This window comes from Chelonoidis abingdonii, chromosome 8 (genome assembly GCF_003597395.2).
Source record: "Chelonoidis abingdonii isolate Lonesome George chromosome 8, CheloAbing_2.0, whole genome shotgun sequence".
NCBI classification, from domain to species: domain Eukaryota; kingdom Metazoa; phylum Chordata; order Testudines; family Testudinidae; genus Chelonoidis; species Chelonoidis abingdonii.
Window position 1 is genome coordinate 62,270,771 of NC_133776.1, and position 21,324 is coordinate 62,292,094.

The window sequence follows — 21,324 nt, forward strand, 5'->3', positions numbered from 1 at the left end:
AGCTTAGCTGTCTATTTAATTTTAAAAATAGCAAAATATTCACCTCCCTTTCCATTTCTTATAAGGAGTCTTGAAGTTTAAATCTTCTCAGTGTGATAGATATGATTGCTTTGATCTGCTTAGCTCTTGGAAGTCCAGGGGCTCCGGGTTGCTAGCCCTGCGCTGCCCAGGGTCCCTAGGGACAGCTCTGTCTGCCATTAGATATCCCCCCCTCCCCGAGAACCCCCTGTAACATTTTGCAAACCCCAGTTTGGGAACCACTGTTGTACGGGCACCCCCTCGAATAGCATGCAGCTCATCATAGAAGCAGCATGTCTGGGGCTCTGACCCACAGCAGCTGTTTGTCTCTCTGGTAGGCTTCATGCAGCACTGCTGCGGGTCCCTATTATAACCTCTGTCCTTCAGGCCCTTGGAGATTTTTTCAACTATTCCGGCATTTTGTCTTTTGGAATGGAGTTCAGATAGCATGGATTTGTCTCCCCAAACAGCAATCAGATGCAGTACCTCCCATTCGGTCCATGCTGGAGCTCTTTTGCGATTCTGGGACTCCATGGTCACCTGTGCTGATCAGTGTGCTACACTGGCCAAACACGAAATGAAATTCAGAAGTTCGAGGCTTTTCCTGTCTACCTGGCCAGTGCATCTGAGTTGAGTGTTGTCCAGAGCAGTCACAAAGGAGCACTCTGGGATAGCTCCAGGAGGCCAATACCATCGTATTGCGTCTACACTACCCCAAATTTCACCCAGCAGGGTTGATTTCAGCGCTAATCACCTCGTCAGCAAGGAGTACAGAAAAAAAATTTAAGAGCCCTTTAAGTCAACAAAAATGGCTTCGTCATGTGGATGGGTGCAGGGTTAAGTTGATCTAATGCTGCTAAATTTGACCTAAACTCGTAGTGTAGACCATTAATTTTTAGATCTGTGATCAGTTTCTCTTTATCTGTTGATTTCCCCCGTGTTGGCTGAAACACTTTTGAGTTAGGAAATTGTTTTCTATAATGTTTAGAAATCCCAAGGCTGTTTTAGCACCGGCAGCACGAGACCTCCAGCATAATTCGGTCAAACTTAAGTCCTCCAGGATCACACAGCTTTTTTCTCTACACATTATAGATAAGAGTGTAAGGAGTCTGCCATCCCATTCCTGTGTGAAATTTGGGAGTCTGAAGCAGACACTAATTAGTTCCCCATCTTGTGCTCTCTCTGTTAGGACATTGTTCCATAAGCATTCAAGATCATTTTCTTTTGAGTTATTAGAGATTTGGACACAGGTAATGCCACTTTGGACATGTAACCTGCCTCCAGTTCCTCTTTTGACCACTCAGTCCTTCCTAAATAGGTTGTAGCCACTGATTTTAACATTCCAGTTGTGCAAATCTTCATCAGGTTTCAGTGATCCCAACTAGATCAAATTTATGCTTGCAAATGAGCAATTCCAATTCCTTTTGTTTGTTATCCAGGCTCCTAGCACAGCAGCTCAACAATATCTTCTCTTCATGGACTTTGGTTCTTTGATTAATTTTGTTCTCAACATCTCCATTTTGCGCAAATGGAATTTCACCATACACAAAACTTGTCTTGGACAGTTGGAGGCCCCCCAGAGGAGCTGGCTGTGTCCTACATGCATAGAGTTTAGCATGTAGGTGCTTCAAACCATTAGGTCCCCTAAGCTCCAGGCCTTGCTGGGATCTCCATTAACCCACACACATGCAGTAATGAAACAGCATGCAGAAGGGCTGGGCAGTGGAAAAGGTGTTATGTGGGCACATGAGATCACAGATACTTAAAGGAAGATGAATAGACAGACCTTGGATACAGCCCAACAGGTCAGTAGCAAGGTGCAGAGTCAGCTTTGAGGCTGGTGTCTCCGTGAGTCCATTAGCACAGATGCCTCTGCTCCTCTGTCCCTCTCTTGGGGGGTGAGGGGGCAAAGTCTTTGGTCCTTGTTCTCGCCAACGATCGTTGGGGCTCTCCATGTTGTCCTCCTGTCAGCTAGCCACATCAAATGTGTCCTTCTCCCTGACTGCTCCCCTACTGGTGACAGTTAAATTACAAGCCCTCTGATCCCAGGGTGGCTTGGTTGAGAATTGCCTGCCCCATGAAGATCCCCAAGGCCAAATAATCATGACCCAATTCTGGGGTCCGATGAATCATTATCCCCTTAGCATTCTGCGGCAGTACTGTATCTCCACTGAAGTAATCTCCAAACAGGGATCCTGGCTTTTTAAGGGCTGTTGGGCTCTCAAGCTGTTCCCTCTGTGATCAAGGCCTGCTTTTGCTGGCCCTCCTCCCACTCCTGAAATCCGGAGCCAGATTGGTCTCTGCCCGTCCCCCAAGAACCCCTCAGTCAGATCTTGGCCAGAGCTGTAACTCTATCAGCCTGCTTCTTCTGGAGCTGATGGGCTGTTTCCCCTGGAAAGCAGGCAAGCTCTGCAATGTACCATGCCCCCCTGACTGCAGATGTTGGTGTTCCCTGCAGATGAGGCAAGGGAGGGAGCTAAATGCCTGCTCGATCACCTGCTCGCAAAGGCAAAGTGACATTTTACAGACTAATTCTGCTTCTTTTACATAAATGACATGACTTTTTGTAGTGGATGAAATCAATATACTGAGCAGTTGGTGCATCCCAGCAAGGCGGCATATTGCACTGCTGCTCTCAGGGGACTCAGGCCTCAATTCATTTGTGAAGAGCTTTCAAAAGGTTATTTCATGAAACATCAACACAGAGGCAAAAAAAAAATCAAAAAAAAAATCACATCACTGCCCCAGCAATTCCTGCACAGGTGAACTACAGGTTGAGCATGAGCAAGGTTGGCTCTGGACCCCCGGCAGTTCTCATCAGTTCACTCACTCAGAATGATTTTTAAGTATTAGCTCCTCCACTGCTTAGAAGCTTGGTGACCACTTGGTGTCATCTTGGTGCTGTTTGGGGCCAGCTGTGTGTATTGGCATACACAGGTTGGAAGAAGCCTCTTGCTCTGGATTACAGTGACACAAGGGGTTTTCCACCCTCAAGACTCAGGGTGTGTCTTTTAGGACCTCAGTTCATGATTTAACATCCCCAGTTGCAGGGATCACACACACCGTCTGGGTCTGAATACACCAAACTGATATTATTTAACTTGCTCTCATCACTGCATTCCTCAGGGTTTTGTTAAAGGTCAGCCACGATGCTGGGCTCAAAATGCAACAGTTAGGGTCCAGCAAATAATTATGAGTAACAATATTTATCCTGCTATGTCAACGTACAAGCACTTCCAAAGCAATGGCAAATTCCTGCTCTGACTCACCACTGGCCAAGCAAAGTAGTGCAAGCAGATGGTTTGGGAGTGAGGCTCTCCTTACAGAAAGGCCCAGGGACAGTAAACACCGCAACACTCTTCACTACCTATAAAAGCAGCTGTGTGCAATGTCCTCCAACTGATCACAGCATGTCAGTTGGGCTCTGTCTCCTAGTGCTCAAGAGAGCACTAGAGGCAAGATTTTCAAAAGAGCTCAGCATCCAATTTGCTGGGCTCATCTGCCTATCTGGCCCCAGGTCTGATTGCTGAGCCCTGCTGAAAATTGCATGCTCAGAGTGCACGTTGCCTGCTGCTGAATGAGTATATACATGGTGAGGAAGATGCAGCCTGTGCCTTCTCCCTTCTTCAATCTCTCTCAAAGGCACCCACAAATCACTGGGCATGATTTTTCCCTAAGTAATTTTTTCCTCTGGCTCAGGTATTAATCCAGGAATTGCAATGCCCTTATTGTGGCCATGCAGTTTTTATATTGGTAGAGACAGTGTGGCCTAGTGGTTAGCACACTGGATTGCAACTGAAGAGACCTGGCTTCTATTCCTGGGAGATCTCAGGCAAAACTTTTCCCCTTCTCTGTGCCTCAGCTTCCCCATATTTAAAATGGGGGCACTGATATTGCTGTCCTTTGTGACGTACTCTGAGATCTACCGATGACAATTGTGTATAAGAGGTAGGTTGTAGTGCTTCTCTACACAGGGAAGTTATCCCAGAATAAGGTAGGGTGTGAGTTTAAAGCACTGTAGCTATTCTGGAATAAATCCCCTGTGGCCACTCGGATTCTGGAATATCTCTGCCAGTCAATCACTGCATGTAGACAAGCCTGAGTCAGGTTTTGGTATTTTTTTTAAACCAGAATAGCTAGGACAAACTCCCTTCATGTGGCTGTAGTTCTACTTTTATAAGAGCGCTCATGCTGGTATAGCACGTCTTCCTTCCCTACAACTACCTCGACTCTGGGGCAGGGGGGTTGTGCTGCTTTCAATACCCAGCGTACAACTTGTGTGTGTAGACTAGGCCACAGAAAGGTCAGTCATTCCTATGGCAATGGATTGACACTATGTCCACCTTTGGGAGCCAACTGCTATAACAGGTTACACATGTGTACGTAACATATGGCTCTGCTCAAGTCTCCAGGTCCCAAATCTTGCCAAACTGCCCATATGGTTTCTCCAAGACAAGCTGGGATATCAGCAGAGTTTTCTGGTCTCACTGAAGGCCAAGCGAGTCTGAGGAACTTCTGAACATCTTTACAGATGTTTAGGCCAAAGGGTAAGTCCCACTTACAATACAGGAGAACAAATACATCTCCATTGCCCAGCTGCTGGAATATTACAACACTAGTCAAGCAGGATTTTTCCATGGAGTTCTTTCTATCACTCCCTCAGGCTGTTCTTTCTGCTGGTTCAAGTTAAAGACAAGCTAAATGGCAGATGTTTGTATTTATTCCTTAAATCATCCTTTGTACTGGATTTTTAAATAACAGTAGTGATTTGGGATTTTGTTCCTCACCTTCTTCCTAATTTAAGAGGCCTGTTAGGTGATCTTAGTAAGGTTTATGTTGAACATACAATAATAAGAATAAATTACACAGTGAAAACAAGTGCTGTGCAAGATTTTCCCAGACAGCTATGCTAATACACTTCTGTCTTGCTGCCTGTTCTAGTCCTAGGCTCCCAAACAGTTCAACAATTCAATTCAGTCCTCAACTGCAGCTCCTCTTGCTGTTCTAGCCTGAGGTCCCCAATGGCCTAGCAAAGAACGGCTGTCCTGAACAGAAACATTTCCCTCCGTCCCCTTGCTAGTCTAGCCTTGGACTCCTCCACAGCTCTGCCAGTGCATTTTGCTCTTAACTTTCAGCATGCCCTACTGCTCCAGTGCAGGGCCCACACAAAGCTATGCCATGTTCCTCAGTGCTGACCTGCAGCCCCCTGCTATTCTAGCCTGGGGACTTCCTCGGAGGGAGATTGCCAGTCATGCAAGACTCCAAATTTTGGAACAAGACCATTATCAACTAATATGACATGTGAACAACATTGACTAGAACGCAGATGTAAGGAGATGTTCAGCTTCAAGTGGGAAACAGAAAGCCTTAGTCTTAGTGGTGGCTTAACTCCAGAACCCTTACCATGTCCTGGTTTAATTTACTGCTTCATTCCACTTGGTTGCCTTCCTGTTCCTATTAAGTACTGGATCCTCTTTGTTTTTCCTTCCACTGAAGAGGGATATTGTCAAGTCTTCAACCAATTCTAATCTTATCAGAATCTGACTGATTGTATGTTGCTTTCCTAGTAATCACTGTTTTGGAGACCCTTATCTCACTCCTCTTTAAAACAATATGCACCCACTCCACAAGGAGACCATGCAGTGCACTTTGACCCCGGAAAGGGCAAGGGCATTTCCCCTTTAGAGAGATTTTTATACATGAAATAATGGGGCAGAGATGTCCATTTAACATCTGTCTCAGCTACACAGAGTACGGAACATCCCACACAAGAGGGTAACTGGACTGAAGAAGACAATCAAGGTGGACAGTGGTCATGGTCAGAACAGAGACCAGTGATCACCAAGCACCATGCAGCTCTGCAGGATATTTCAGACTCCTGTAAAACAAGTGAGCAACTTGCCCCTACTATAAAGCAGACACTGCTTCCTCAAGACGGGTATTATCCTGGGGATGTCACCCAAAGGATCTCAGATAGTAGGATTTGTCCTGCAAGATGAGAATGACTAACTGGGATTGGTGATTCATACTGTCACAAAGCCCCAGTACTTGACGTATATTTGTGACACTTTCCTGGGGCCTAGAAGATTCTGACAAGAGAATCTTTTAATACCTTCAGAGACAAAATCTGCAGGGTTATAATAAGTACTCTCCCACTTTTAAATTTGATATCACAGGCTGCCACAGGGAACTGCAAACCTGCTTACAAGACCAGGTTAAAATAACTAGCAGAGCATGACCCTAACCCAGCAATTTCTCTCAGATGAGATGCAGAGAACTACAATGGGCAGCTTCTCCTCATGCCCATCACCCTCAGGTGGAGAGTGCCACAGGGCTCAGTGCAGTCCTTGGTATTGACATGAGACCATGCAGCATTCTTTTGAGATAGATGCCAGCAAAATATCAGTGACACATGGCTTTACAGTGTGATCAACACTATCGCAAGGGTACCTCAGCAGATGCCTCCTAATAAGCTTGGGTAAAAGCAGAGTGCTGCTGATGGAGGAGCTAAACTGAGTGAGGAGCTAAACAAGACACTGATCTTCCCACCCTTCAGCAAAGTAGTACAAACCCTTAGAGTCCTATTGGACTGATCACTAACCCTAGGCACCCAGGCATTAGAAACGAGAGCCACTGCTTCCACTGTGGCTTGCTAAGAAGCTGTGCCCTTCTTGGAAGAGGATCTAGCCACAGTGGTGCATACATTTGCCACCTCTTGACTGGATTATTGCAATTCCCAGCACGTGAAACTAGAATAGGAAGGAGCACAGCTGTTCCAGCTGGTAGAGACTACACCCTGAGCAAAACAAGCCAGCAACCGTACACCACACACTAATGCTCCTTTGGATCCTGCTTCTGGGACCAATAGTATTGATCTTGAAGGACCTCCATGAATTAGAACCCATACACATCAGAGAGCACTTGACTACACTGTCACCGTGCATCAGTGGGTCACACTGAGAATACCAGAATCAGGACAAACTTCTAAGAAAGAGGGCAGACACACCCCAAAACTGGTGGTTGTGCTCCATAAGATATACCAAACCAGCCACCAAAGTAAACTTCTGCCTCACCACACTGACTAACAAGAAGTCAGAAATGCAGCCTCCTTGGGTATCCCAGACCTTGTTCCAACACCCATACACTATACTTAATGATGAATGGTTATTTAAAACCAGTTTCATCAGCCAAAGGGTTCTTCTGATCCCACATACCCAGGTCAATATACAAGTCAGATCTTACCCAGGAATCACGCTGTTGCCAATCTTTTACTAACTAATATATAAAGATTTATTTATAAAAAGAAAGAAACAGGTGAGTGTTAAAATTGATTTAAAGAATCAAATACATACAATAATTGCAAAAGTTCTTGGATCAGATTTGAAGCAGTGATGACAAACAGGTAGCTTGCGAAGTCTCTGGTTGCTTCCAATTATTGGAAGGTCCTTAGTCCCTTAGTCAGAATGCTCCCATTAGTATAAATCTATAGTCTAGAGATCAGAGCAGGAAAGAGGCAAAATGGAGCTCTTTCAAGGGCCTTTTATAAAACTTCTGCCATGTGGAGGGAAACTCATTGTTCCAAGCAAAGCCCTCAGCACAGTTTGTGGAAAAGTACAGGCACAAAATGGAGTTTAGTACCACATGGTCTAGTCATATGCCCTTGCATGCTTTGAGGAGTCATAGCAGGGGCCATTACCCTTATTCTAGCTAAAATGTCCACAGGAAAGTCCATTAAGTGGGGATAGGCTTCTTCCATGGCCCATTGTTTTTGTCAATGGGCCATCAACTTAAATATTCCCTTCATAATGTGCTGGATAGACTGGCTGTAAACGCCTTATCGGTGTTACCCAAGAGCAAACATGTTTGAAATACAGGTATACAGCCAATATTCATAATTTCAGATACACAAATTATGCATGCATATAAATAGGATAATCATACTCAGCAAACCATAACTTTTCCATTGACACCTTACATGACACATTTTATATACGATTTGTTGCAATTATATAACAATGATCTACATGGTCATATTTTAATCACATAATGTCACATACACATGGCCCCAAGATTAAGCTCACAAGAGCTGAAGATTAAACTTTCTCAGCTGAAGGCCCACAGCTTTGGAACAAGCTCCTGGAGGAGATAAGACTGACCAAAGGCTCAAGTCAACCATTTTCACAGCACATTGCAGCACTTGCATGCTTGCCAAGACAATCCTGCTGTAATCAAAGACACATGAGAAAATGCTGAAAATGAAAGCAAGAAAGTTACAAATAGATGAGGGGGGAAACAAAGATTCCCCTATGGACATTGCTACACATGTTTTATTTACTGTACAGGTGTTTAAATATCATTGTGAAAGGTGCCCTTTGTTATAAGATAGGTTACAGGCATAGTCTTTGGTGTGAGATCTAAGGTGCAACTGGCCTGGGATAAGTGCAGAGGTGAAAGTAAACTGGTCCAGTCCAGCGTACCGGCAAGAACACTGGCTTCCGCGGCAGGGATTTTAAGGGCTCTGGGCTCTCCACCACAGCGGGCAGCCCAGAGCCCTTTGAATCCCGCCCACGGCTCCGGCAGCCGGAGCTGCGGGGGGGCGGGGGGATTTAAAGGGCCCGGAGCTCTGTGGTGGCCAGAGCCCCAGGCCCTTTAATTTGCCCCTGAGCCCTGAGGGCTCCCAGCTACCTCTTCAGCTGGGAGCCCTGGGTTGATTTAAAGGCCCTGGGGCTCCCAGCCACAGCTGTGCCCCAGGGCCTTTAAATCTTGAGAGGCACTGTGTCTTTCCGGTTGAGGCCATGCCTCTTGAGGACTCCGGCAGAAAGTCCTGTAAGTTACTTTCACCCCTGGATAAGTTAATGGTCCTTTGGGGCTGGGAGTTATCAGAATATTGTTGTGATTTTTGGTGTTGTTAGGGACTGTCACAAAGGCGAACTTAGCTGGGTGGCAAGACAAATCAGAGTACCCAAAGGGATTGTCTACATCTCCATGTTAAGGCTGATATAGTGCTCAAAGAGTTTACATTGAATAACTGGTTAGTGATATCTAAGTATAGAACTAACAGCTACTTTGGGATTTGTGTCCTGCTCTTCAGCAGTCTGCCCTGAGCATGGTACCCACACTCTCAAGACAATGCAAGACAGCTTGACGTGGCTGACTAGGCAACAAAATGGCAGATGAAATTCAACATCGATAAGTGCAAAGTAATGCACATCAGAAAACACAATCCCAATTATATATACAAAATGATGGGGTCTAAATTAGCTGTTACCACTCAGGAAAGATCTTGGAGTCATTGTGGATAGTTCTCTGAAAAAAAAATCTGCTCAGTGTGCAGTGGCATTCCAAAAAGCCAACAAAATGTTGGGAATCATTAAGAAGGGGATAGATAAAACAGAAAATATCATGATGTCTCTATATAAATGCATGGTACACTCATCCCTTGAATACTACATGCAGATGTGGTCGCCCCATCTCAAAAAAAGATATCAGAGTTGAAAAAAGTACAGAGAAGGGGAAAAAAATGATTAGGGCTATGGAACAGTTTCCATATGAGGAGAGATTTTAAGACGGACTGTTCATCTTAGAAAAGAAAGGAGTAAGAGGGGATATGATAGAGGTCTATAAAATCATGAATGTTGTGGAGAAAATGAATAAGGACTTTTTGTCCTGGTTCACATAATACTAAAACAAGGGGCTGCCCAATGGAATTAATAGGCAGTAGGTTTAAAACAAACAAAGAAGTACTCCTTCTCACAATGCACAGTTAACCTGTGGAACTCATTGCCAGGGGATGTTGTGAAGGCCAAAAAAGTATAGCTGAATTCAAAAAAGAATTAGTAAGTTCCTGGAGGATAGGAACATTAATGGCTATTAGCTAAGATGGTCAGGGACGCAAACCCATGTTCTGGGTGTTGCTAAACCTCTGACTGCCAGGGACTGGATGACGGGATGGATCACTTGACAAATTGCCCTATTCTGTTCATTCTCTCTGAAACACCTGGCACCAGTAACTGTCAGAAGACAGGGTACTGGGCTAGATGGACCATTGGTCTGACCCAGTATGGCCATTCTTACGTTTGAATATAAGGAGGTTTTATGGTTGGTTGTGCCCCTAAAGGCAGCTAATCATCAACAGGGACCCGTACCCGGGGTCCCTCTTCTTTAGCTGCAGTAGGTTTCAACAGCCTGGGTTCTTAGCTACTAACTGGCAGTGCCTCCACCCAACTGCTTAATTAAGTCAGGAACCCACCTTATCTTCCTATGTAGTTTGAACTATCCCCGACCTGGTACTTACCCCTATGACTAGCCTAATTCCTCATACATATACTCTGACACCTCCATAATGGACGAACCAACAAATCAATGTGCACTTTATTCACAAGGGGAAATATAGAGGAAGCATATAAAGGGAAGGGGAAGATGGATTTGGAGTGGGTACATCAGTAAAACCATACAACCTGTCAGTAACAGTGCTGAAAGCTGGATTTCCCTAGATGCACAAATTCAGTTTATTCCACACTAATGGGCCCTGTAATGTGGAGGAACCTACATATCTTGATGAATTGTTGCAGGCCTGGAGCTGATTGAGTGCTGTAAGGTGATGGCACTGAATTGCCCAGGGGACCAACATCTCTGCGGCAGCAATAGGCGTTACTCACAATCAAAAAGTCCCCATGGTACAGGGGGGCCTCCTTGGTGTTTCCAAGAGCAGTTGCTCTCTCCCAGAATAGTTCAGCAAATCTCTTTCAGGGCAAAAATAGGCAACACCTCAGGTATAGGCAACAGTCAGGGGGTCATCCACGCTCCCCTCAGGCAGGGGGAGACAGTCATGGGGTCAACCACGCTCCCCTCAGGCAGGGGGGGAATGTGATGGAGGTATACCACTGCAAACAGGCAATTTAGGGCATGTAGAGGGTGCTAATTAGAAGGAAGCTCACTCTGTGAGGGAACAGGCAGGGCTTCTGTAAAGCCAGGGGGCTGGCAATAGTGTAGAAAGGCAGGCAGGCAGTCTCTCCATGAGGTAAGGGAAAAGGAAGGGGTTATCTAGTACACCTAAAAGAGAGAGGGTCTGACTAGGACAGCTGGTGAAGGAGAAGAAGCTTAAATAAGCATGGTTGGAAGTAGTTAGGAATGAGATTAGTAGGGTTGGCAAAGACTCAGATCTTAACTGCTCGCTATAGAGTCTGGTACTGGAACCCAGAGTAAAGAGTGTGCCTGGATTCCCCTACCATCCTCAGCAAATTGGCATTGCTTGGAACAGTGAATGGGAAGACTGCCTGAGTCATTGCAACAGTGACATAGTCAGGGCAGCCAGTGTGAGGACTGCTTGATGCTGCTTGTGAAAGACTCGCCCAGAAGGGGAGTCACAGTGTGACCTGGCCAGAGGGCCAAGTCACAAAGTAGCTGTACTGAGACTCCCTGAGCAGGAGAACTACTGCAGTGGTGGAAGAGAAGAAAGGGGGAGCTGAACCAGGCAGTGGAAATTGCCAGAAGGGGGCATCACCCAGCGGTGAGCAGAGCAACAAATGACACTAAGGCAGTCAAAGGGGGAGCCCATGCTCCCCTCAGGCAGGGGGACCCCTCATCCCCTCTTCAATTGGCTTAGTCAGCCTTCAGGAGTTTGTCCGACCACAAAGCTCAGCATCTTTGGCAAGGTGAGCACACTGCAGTTTTACCTGTCTTTCATCTACTCCCTAACAAGGTTGGCTGCCTTTTTCATCAGACTCATGAACCCAGGTTACACCCATGTCCTGTTGTACTGGGCTGCCAAAAATGTGAGTGATCCATTTCTTCCTTATGTAACCTTGTTTATAGCTGTGACAAAGTGGGGTTTTATTCATCTGGTTATGTTGCATGTGAGTCTTACTGTTCTGTACTAATACTGTGTGTACCTTAGGGCTAGTCTACGCTGCCGCAGCAGCGCTTTAACATGGCTTATGTGGTTGCGACAGAGCGCTGATGCACTGCTCTAAAAAAAACTCCACCTCCACAAGAGGTGTAGCTCCCAGCGCTGTTTACACTGGTGCCTTACAGCCCTGAAACCTGCTGTGCTCAGGAGTGTGGTGTTTGTGTTTGCAGTGCTGTAAATTGCCAGCGCAGACAAGCCCTTAGTTTTCTTGTGCACTGCACCAATACTTCTGTGGTGGGAATTGAGTGTGTGATTTTTGCTGAGGCCCTCAGGGCAGGTGAGGCTGCCAAGCTGTTTGGACCTATGTAACTTGAGATCCAGGAGGGGGAATGCAACCAAGTGACACCTTTTGCCCAGGAAGTGAGACAAAGTGATGGAGGAGCAGCAACAGGGGGTGTCAGAGGTTGGGTGGCTGGAAGCTGGCAGTCTGCGTGGGGGAAACTGGAAGAAGAGGTATTCAGGGCATCTGGCCCAAGACTCCCAAGATGGACTTGGCTGAAAGTCACTGATTTCTGTAATAGCGAGTGTGACGATCTGGGACTGTTCTTAATGTTTGCTCTGAATACTGTGTTGGTGCCTCAGTGTCCCCTATGCAGTTCTTAAGTATCTAGGTGGTGGAATAAGGGGGTGTGATTGCTGCAGAGCAAGGGGCCAGTGCACCTAAATGCCTGGCACTCTGTCTCCTAGCAACTGGGCTGGCTCTCTGCCAAGGTGCCCAAGCGAAGGATTTGGAGACAAAGATGGATAGTGACTGCTGGCCGGGAAAGGAGATGAGCAGAGAGGGGGGCTGGAGGTGGTGTAGTTTGGAGCTGCCTGGGACGAGGATGAAATGCAGACCTGAGAGTCTGTTCACTGCCCCTAGAATGGACCTGGCCGAGGGGTCGGTTCGCTGTATCTAAAGCTCTGTTTAGACCTGTTCCTGCCATCGAATAAACCTCTGTTTTCTGGCTGGCTAAGAGTCAACATCTGACTGCAAAGTGGGGGTGCAGGACCCTGTGGCTTTCCCCAGGACCCGCTGGGCGGGCTCCGCTGTGGAAGCGACGGAGTGGCAGAGGATGCTGGATGCTCCAAGGAGAGACCAGGAGGTGAAACTGTGAGCTTCTTGCTTGAACGTCTGCTCAAGGGAGAGGAGGCTCCCAAAGTCCTGACTGGCTTTGTGGGAGCTGTTCCGAGCGATCCCGGCGGACTCCGTGACAACTGGTGGCAGTGGGGGATGTACTGGCACCCCATGAATGGCACTGCTTTGCAGTAAGTGACTGGGGAGCAGTAAAAAAGGGGGATTATGAGGACTAGGCTGTAGGTCAGAGAGGGACGGTTTCAGGGAGCAGTTAACCTCTGGGAGTGTGTGACACAGAACGGACTGTTGGAGTAACGGGTCCCATGAGGAGTGCAGTGAGCAGTCTCAGGGCCGGAGATTGCTGCTCGATCTGGGAGAGAAAAGGATTTTTGCAGTACAGGGTTCCCTGGGGATTGTGCAGGAGCAGTCCCAGGGCGGAGGAGTCCTGCAGCTCGACCTGGCAAGGAGGTAATCCGAGAAGGGCTGGCACACAGGGTTCTTCTGAAACCATGGGGAGCCAAGAGCAACAGGCCTGTGAGTCCAGCCCACTTGGAAACAGTAAGTGATGGCCTATCACTTCTCCTTAAGAAGGAATTGTGATCCTGTGCGCCAAGAGAGGGTTATACGCATGGGGAGTTCACCAAGGCAAGTTAATCCTCTGCAGTCTGGAGGAGGAGGACTGCTCTGAGGAGCAAGATTCTGAACCCAGATGGGTACAAAGGATCTCGGGAGCAGCTGGGAGCAGCCACAGACATCCCGAGAGTCTGTCTCTCACCAGACGAAGGGTCTTCATGATCGGGATCGGAGACGGATGGAGTGGGGCAGAGCCGAGGGGTTCTGGAAGCAAGGGCAGCACTGAGACACGAGGGATGAGACCGCCAGCAGCAGGGAACACCAAGCAGGGCGGTCAGTGCCAACTAGGTTTGGCTGGTCAGACGTGCTGCTGGGAAGCGATTACACAAGCAAGGGAGGGAGCACCAGGGACAGGCTCAGTGGGGGCTGACCAGGCCAGCCAGCGAGAAGGAGCGGTCCCATTCCTGCCCCAGCAGCTGAATCCAGCACAAGCTGAGAGGGAATCTCTTGGAGAAGCAGAGAAGGAATGCTGGCACAGCGCTGCAAACCCCTTGGGGAGGTGCAGTGCAGAGTCTGCCAGGAGAAGGGATTCCTATACACGGGAATGGGCCCGAGGGAAGTAGAATGGGGGATACAGGAGGCAGCTGGTGGTGCCCAGGTAATCCACGGTCATTTCTCTCAAGCCTGCCTGAAAAATGGGAGGAGTAAGGTGACCCTGGACTGAAATGGGCTGACCAAGGAGTATGGAGGAGAATGGGGGAAGTCCCCTGGTGGATCTCTTCCTGAGGTGGGAGATCTCTTCCCTGAGGTGGAGCCATTCCCATCAGGTGTTTCCACCATTCAGAGTCACTGGAAATGCAACCCTTCTGGAGAGAGAGGTCAGACATGCCTGGTTTAGATGGGATCAAGCATTTAAGCGCCTCAGGCCTAATCTGTTGGGCCCTGATCCCCAGGGAGACAGGATGATCTGGTTTTGGGGAATTAATCAAAGCTTCACAAGCATCACAGTGTCCGATGCCGATCCACTGCTAGGCTGGTGAGATGCTAGCAAGCAGAGGGGGATGGAGAACGTGGCACTGGCAACACTGATACATGTTGCTCTTTAGCAGACCTGGAGGAACAGGTGTATAGAGTGTGCATAGCCTCACAGGCGTTGGGACTGTGATGGTAACGTGGAAGTAAAATGGGAATGGCACGGGTGTAGATCTGGGCCACAAGGTGGGAGCGGCTGCCAAGCAAGCTGGCCAAGGCCAAGATGGGGGCTACTTACCAAGAGGAGTCGAATCACAGCCAGAGGCTGAGAAGAAGCCCTGTCCAGTTTACCCCAGGAGTATCGGGGTGGCAAAAGGTACGGCCGCATAAACCCTTCCACACATGGGCCTGAAGTGCATCAGAGCACAACAAGCAAGAGAGGGTACTGGAAGGGCCTGTGTAAATCACACCAGGCAATGGGAGAGTGCTGGGGCAATACCATGGGAAATGTTGGTGGGTTTGAATTCCCAGGTTTTCACAATGGGGCTGGAGTGACTGGCTCAGTTCGAGTTCTGAAGAGGGGAAGAGATGATGAGAACAGGGTATCTTAATGTTATGTTGAATAATAGTGTGGTGCCTAAGTGTCCTATGCAGTTTTAGATATCAGGTGAGTTGGAATAGGGGTAGATTTGCTGCAGACAGGCGCAGGCACCTAAATGCCTGCACTCTGTCTCTAGCACTGATGGCTGGGCCTCCTCGCACGGTGCCAGCTGAAGATGTTGGAGCTGAGAGATAGAGAGATAACTGGCCTGGGAAGGAGATGGAGAGAGGATAGGTGTGGAGGGTGGTGTTTAGACTGCGAGCTGCCTGGGACAGGAGTGAAAGGCAGACTGAGAGTTCTGTCTACTGCCCAGAATGGATACCCGGCTGAGGGGTCCGGTTGCTGTATCTACAAGCTCTGTTTAGACACTCTGTTCTGCATCGTGAATAAGAACTCTGTTTACTGGCTGGCTAGATCACATCTGACTGCAAAATGAGGGTGCAGACCCTGGGCTTCCCAGGACCTCGCTGGGGGGGGCTTCGCTGTGGGAGAAGCGCACGGAGTGGGCAGAGGATGCTGGAGGCTCCAAGGAAGACCAGAGTGAGAGTGTGAGCTTCTTGCCCTGAACAAGTCTGCTCCAAGGGAGAGGAGGCTCCCCAAAGTCCTGACTGGCTTTGTGGGGAGTTGTTCCAGAGCATCACCCGGGGACTCCGTGACAGCGAGTTCTATCCTACACTGTGTTCCTGTCAACTAATAAACCTTCTGTTTTACCAGCTGGCTGAGAGTCACTTCTGGCTGCAGAGTTGGGGTGCAAGGCCCTCTGGCTTCCCCAGGTGCCCCAACTGCTCTTGGAAACACCAAGGAGGCCCCCCTATGCCATGGGGACTTTTTGATTGTGAGTAACGCCTATTGCTGCCACAGAGTTGGAGTGCAAGGCCCTCTGGCTTCCCCAGGGGGTGGACTCACTGCGGGAAGCGCACAGTGTAGAAGGGGATGCTGAATGCTCTGAGGTCAGATCCAGGAAGGTTGAAGCTGTGTAAGCTTCTTGCCCTAGGGACAATATGCTCAGAGAGAGTCCTGACTGGCTTCATACGGAGTAGTCCCAGAGCATTGACCTGGTGACTCCGTGACAACTGGTATCAGCTGTGGGATAAACTGCACCCTGAGGACAGAGCAACCTGCAGTAAGTGACTAGGGAGCAGTAGAATGAAGGGGGATTATCAGGCATGCTGAAGGCTCAGAGAAGTGCAGTTCTAGGAGGCGGAGGAGCCTACGGCTTTATCCTAAGAGAGAGTGGACCCCTGTAAAGGGCTGTCACATTGAAGGTTTCTCCCAGGGACCATGGGGAGCTGAAAGAGCACTTTAGGAGCTGGTTCCTGACCCAGCTGAGGCCGTGAGAGAGGCTGGGATAAGCCAGGCAGCCCCAGGGGTCACCCAGCCACCGACCCAACTGGGGACATGGAAGGGGCTGAAAGCAGCCAGGCAGCCCCAGGATCCACCTACCCGACCAACAGGGGATCTTCACAGCCGAGTTCCCTGTTGGTGGAGCTGAGACAGATGGAGTTGGAAATGGAACTGAAACTGAAAGAGCTGGAGGACTGTGAGAAACAGAGGCAGCATGAACTGGCAGTGGCAGAGCTGAGAATGAGAGAGACTCCTACCATAGTGAGTGGGGATGGACCCAGGATGGGAACTCAGATATCAAAGTGCTGCCTCAGTTTAAGGAAGGGGATGATAAAGATGCCTTCCTCATTGCCTTTGAGAAGGTCTGCAATGTTCACCAGGTTGACCCTGCAGACAGGCTTCAGCATCTCACCCCCTTACTGGGTTCCAAGACCATAGAGATGTTCAGCCAGATGAATGAGGTGGAAACAGAGGACTATGAACTGTTCAAATAAGCCCTGCTGCACAAGTTTGAGCTGACCCCTGAGGTATACAGGAAAAGGTTCCGGAATATGTGGAAGACCCAGGGGATGACCTATCTGGAATTGGTCATGCTGATGGGGAAATGCACCTGCAAGTGGGTGAATGGGGCTGGGGCCCAGACCAAGGAGGACATGATTGAACTGATAGGGCTGGAGTGACTATATGAACTCTGGCCTCCTGACCTGAGGATGTGGCTGGTGGACAAGAGGCTGAAGGACCTGCGCCACACAGGACTGCTGGCTGATGAGTTTGTAGACAGCAGGTCAGAATATGGAATGGAATCCAGGGGGACAGGCCCACATCAGTCCTGAAGGGGGGTCACCCAGGGCCTTCCTTGAAGGGCTCTCTGTGCTCTGAAGGAGGCTCTGGTCAAGGGCCCAGTGCTGGTAAACCCGGACTTTGGCAAGCCCTTTAATGGTGTTCACCAACGCCTCAGATACAGGGCTGGGTGCGGTGCTAACGCAGGTTGAAAGAAATGGGGAGAGACAGCCTATTGTGTACCTGAGCAGGAAGCTGCTGCCCCAGGAGCAGAACTATGCAACCATAGAAAAGGAATGCCTGGCCATGGTATGGGACCTTAAAAAGCTACAGCCATATTTATTTGGGTGGTGCTTCACTGTGTCCACCGACCATTGGACCCTGATGTGGCCACACCAGATGAAAGGGGCCAATGCCAAGCTCCTGAGGCGGAGTCTCCAGCTTCAGGATTATGACATGGAGGTGGTCCATGTTAAGGGGAGTGCCAACATTATAGCCGATGCTTTGTCCCGGAGAGGGGGACCAGAACTTCTCCAGGCCACTGGCTAAAGTGGCCCTGCTCAGTTTGGTCTCGGAGGGGGAGAGTTGTGACAAAGTGGCATTTTATTCATCTTGTTATGTTACATGTGAGTCTTAATGTCCTATACTAATACTGTGTGTACCTTAGTTTCCCTGTGTAATGCACTAATACTTCAGTGGTGGGAACTGGGTGTGAGATTCTTTTCTGAGGCTGCCAAGCTGTTTGCACCTATGTAACCTGAGACCCAGGAGGGGGAATGCGACCAGGTGACACCTTTTGCCCAGGAAGCAAGACAAAGGGACGGAGGAGGAGCAACAGGGGGTGTCAGAGTTCAGGTGGCTGGAAGCTGATAAGTCTACGTAGGGGGACTGGAAGACAGGGAGTCCAGGGCATCTGGCCCAGGATTCCCAAGGTAGACTTGGCTGAAAGTCACTGATTTCTGTAATAGGAAGTTCTGTCCTACACTGTGTTCCTGTCGACTAATAAACCTTCTGTTTTACCGGCTGGCTGAGAGTCACTGCTAGCTATGGAGTTGGGGTGCAGGGCCCTCTGGCTTCTCCAGGAGCCCCACCAAGGCAGACTTGCTGCAGGAAGCGCTTGGTGTGGAAGGGGATGCTGAATGCTCTGAGGTCAGAGCCAAGAAGGTCAAAGCTGTGTAAGCTTCTTGCCCTGGAGACAGTCTGCTCAGAGAGAGGACACTCCCCCAGAGTCCTGACTGGCTTCATATGGAGTAGTTCCAGACCATTGGCCCAGTGAGTCTGTGACAATGGCTATTACCACAGGAACTTCTTGCACTGAGCAGAAGCCAAGTGACCTTTGCTACCTATCAAATTAGACCCTTTTTTTAAGCAAAAAGGGAACCCATTTACTCTTAACATTATATGGCACAGCAAGAAAAAAAAGCAATAGGAAAATGTTTCCAAAAAAAGATCCTTTAGCTAGCTTTATCTCAGTACACTTTTGCTCAGACCTTCCATAAAAAGCCTACCTTAGCCTAAGACAAGACACTTTGATTTTCAAAGCATATGGGTATTTTTTTCAAGAGGCTGGGAACTCAATTATCTGTGAACATTGGGGTTATAATGCCAAGCCAGCTTCAACATTAATGTAACAGGGACTTATCCAGTCTCACTTCAAGCTCATCTGCTTCAGTTTTCCTTTGCACATGGTCAGCCACTCACTTCCAGTGTCACTATGAGGTTGTTGAGTTGTTGCAGACCTCTGGCTAAATCACAGGAATCCACCACTTCTGAAGTTAAATCAAAGTGCAAAAGGAAACACAAACCCACTCTTCCACTCCTGCCTCTCTAGGCTGGTCCTGTTCCTCAACAATCTGCAGTCTCTTGCGCTCAGCTTTTAGCCCTCTTGGACTCCAGCCAGTCCCTTCTTCCCTTTGTTAACAGGGTGGCTGCATCCCCTCCCATGGTGGCACCTGTTCCCTCCCTCTACTGTGTATCCCCAGCCCTGGAGCCCTAAACAATTGGACTGTCTGCACCATAACTCAGCTACCCTGTCTTTCCTTCTAGGGCCTCTTCCTTTGCACCCAGTGTTAAGCTCCTCACTAGCTCTTTTCCTGGCTGGTCTTCTATTACTGACCAAAGTACTCCATCCCAGGGCAGGTCTCCCTGAAGTTTCCTCTGACTAGCCACAGGCTGCCCTTATGTTTCCCAGTAGGCCTGGTTCTTATTCACATGCTCCTGCTGTCACATGACTCTTGTATCCTCCTTCCCTCCACCTGAGGAGGCAGACTAAACCTGGCACAGGTGAGGCAGAGCCCCAGCCTGCCTTTAAAGGACCAGCTCACCCTGTGATACTCAGCTATAAAGAGGTGATGTGGAAGTGTGAGAAAAGAAAGAGTGAGTGTGTAATGCTATTTCTGTTTGCCAGAATATGCAAATATAAGGCAAGGGAGGGAAGGAGTAAAATGAGCCAAAAGGGATTTAATGTTTTTTCTAAGTATTTCTCTTTCAGCAGTGTCCCAGCCCCATTTTCTTCAGGTTTTGATATTTTTCCCTTCACTTGAGTATAATTGTGCATTTCTCATTTTCAGAATGAGAGACACTGAGGTGCTGTGTTTGTTGTGGGTAAACAGGTCGTGAATTCAGGAACCAAATTAGAGCAGAGTTCTTCTAGCAGTCAATCAGAAGAGAGATTTCAATGGGCTGGAATAGCTGGGCCAGTGCTCCAATGGCTCCGTCCCAGCCCCCCTCAGAATCTACTGAGTGCATGGAATAGCTTAAAGGCACAAGAACTTATTTTTGTTCCTAGGCTCTGACAAAGATTTAAAAAAGAATCAGAAGGCGCTTTCTGCCTGCTCAGGCCATAGCTCATATGAGCCTTAATTTCCCCAGTGTGGTTCACCTGTCCCATGTTAATAACCTCCTTTCCCATCACAGCGGAGGTACAGTGAAGTACACAGTGTAAATACCAACACAGGTAGATCAGGCAGAGTTGGCTCATCAAGCTGGGGCTGGGGTGAACAGAGATGGGCCTGAAAATAATGCTGAAATCCCCAACACTAAAACAAGTGGGGCTGTTTGCAACCTTATTCCCCGATCTGAATTTCCCAAATAGCCCCCACCTTAAAATGGGCTGAACCAAGCTCCTTCCCTGAACGGCCTGAACATGGGCAGAGAGGGAACCAGAAATCCAGGTTTACATTTTGGCTCTTCTTGACCCATGAGGAAAATCCTCTTCACCCCTTTAATCCATGTAGGCCTAGACCATGGGCCATTCTCCAGTGGGCCTTTACCTGTTGGATTTGTCTCCTTGAGAGGCTCATGATCAGGGGTGCTGGAACCATGTGTATAGTGGGGGTGCTGAGAATCGTTGAACCCAACTGTAAACCCTGTATGTGATGGAAACCACTTCAAACCCGGGGGTTCAAGCCAGTGCCCCTAGTTCCACTACCTATGCTCATGACTGTCCTGTCCTCCATGTACTCACCAAATGACTTGCAGCTGTTATGAACGAGGTGAAAATTTCCACTCTTTTTCCAGTGTTCCACTGAGTAAAGAAACAATTTCTGTGACTCTTGGTACTTCATGCAGCAGATTCCCTAAACTCTGCCAGAGCTCTGGAGAGTTCACTGGCTTTAATAACACCACCAATTTTCCCTTTCACAGGCCCTCCTGCCCCTGAAAGCCACAAGACATCCCTGAGCAATGACAGTTTTACACGCTAAACTCCAAGTGCCAAAAGGAAACAATGCCATCAGGATAACAGAAAGATCTTTCATTGGGAAAAGAGAGTAATTCACTGTCAATGAACCTCTTCTGGAGTCTTTATTTCAGTTGGGGGGGAAGTTATTACACAAGATGATAGAAGCAGTTATGATTAATCTGGGTAATTCACTAGGGCAATAAACACTAGGATAGTAAATTATTTACCACTAGACATTACAAATCACTGTATTGCAGGGAGATTATAGTTAAACTCAGGGGAGATATTCAGTATGTTACTAGGGGCTTATTGCTGGGCAAAATCTTTTCAGCAAATAGTAAATGGGGTGGTTACAGCACTGTTTTGGAGGATAACATGGCATGACAACC